The sequence below is a fragment of the Chrysochloris asiatica genome, unplaced genomic scaffold (genome assembly GCF_000296735.1).
Source record: "Chrysochloris asiatica unplaced genomic scaffold, ChrAsi1.0 scaffold00115, whole genome shotgun sequence".
Classification (NCBI taxonomy): domain Eukaryota; kingdom Metazoa; phylum Chordata; class Mammalia; order Afrosoricida; family Chrysochloridae; genus Chrysochloris; species Chrysochloris asiatica.
Genome location: NW_006408633.1, coordinates 6997607 through 6999085, shown reverse-complemented (window position 1 = coordinate 6999085; position 1479 = coordinate 6997607).

The window sequence follows — 1479 nt, the reverse complement described above, 5'->3', positions numbered from 1 at the left end:
AGCTGCCCCCCCACAACCCCACCTCCAGCCCCCACAAAGAACCAGACATACTACTGAATATAGGTTCAAAAAGTAGAACTTTTGATGTAATGGTGGACGCATGGTTAGTGAACCAAATATATGACAAGGAGAGCATAACATTTCAGCTGACCAGATTAGGTCATCTCTCACCCTTGGTTGGAAGTGATGCAACATCAACTGTACTCAAACCACAGAGAACCAGCTTCTAGAAGTGAGAGAAGGAGGAATGTGATGGGCACTACGTTTAGTAGTTGAATTATGCCATGACTCATCTATCCAAATTCCTTCTGCCCTTCCAACCCAGCACAACATCTAGCACTATGTTTGCTCAAAGTAGGGTGCAATCGGTATGAGCTTATTGGCAAGAAAACCCTTGAATCCATAAGTGTTTATGCATGATGAAAGTCATACATGGGTGGAGCCCCATGGGAGCTTTTAAAAAGGAAACCTTAGCCACTCCCCACCCTCCCCAGGAAGTAGTTCCTAGGTGGTGCAAATTGTTCATGTATTTGGCTGCTAACTGGAAGGTTGGTAGTTTGAAACTACCTAGAGGTTCCTCCAAAGAAGGGTTGGCGATGTACATCTGAAATATCCGCCATTCAAAGCCTTACGGAGCACAGCTCTAGTCCGACAATCATGGAGTACCCATGAGTTGGAATCAACTTGGTAGTAACTGGTGATACCCATGAAGTAAATGCCTAAGAAGATGCCAAACCAAGAGAATCATTATTGTTGTTGTTAAGCACCATGGAGTTGGTTCTGACTCATAGAGACCCTGTAGAGGATCTAAAGGGGTGATTGGTGGATTGGAATTACTGACTTCGTGGTTAGCAGTTCAGTGCTTATCCTACAGTATCACACCAGGACTCCAACAAGAGAATGTTATTGCTGTTGTTAAGTGCTGTCGAATCAGTTCCAACTGATAGCGACCCTGTATAGGATTTCCAAGGAGTGACTGGTGAATTTGAACTGCCAACTTTGCAGCTCAACAGACCTTTCAGTTCAGTGCATTAACACACAGCACCACACCAGGACTCCAACCAAGAGAATAGCTAAAATTAAGCAGTCTGGTCAAGTCTCTAAAATTCATTCAATCCCACCATCTCCTTTTGACCTTTGCTGCTCTTAACATCCCAGTGGCCTCTATGTTGCTAAATCCAGGGGCTCATTATTCAAGTCTTATGGTTATTTGATCTATCAGCAGCATTTGACACAGTTAATACCTTTCTTCTCTTAAGACTCTTTCTTTCTTTGCCCTTTTAGACACTACACTCACTTGATTTCCTCACAACTTGTTGGCCATTTCTTCTTGGATTCTTTTGCTGGTTCTCTTTATTCCTCCAATCTCTGAAAAGCCAATGCCCAAGGCTCAGTGCTTGGACCATTTTTTTTCTATCCTCGCTCAATCCCTAGGTAGTCTCCTCCAGCTCATGCTTCAAATGGTGTGTGTAGGGGCGG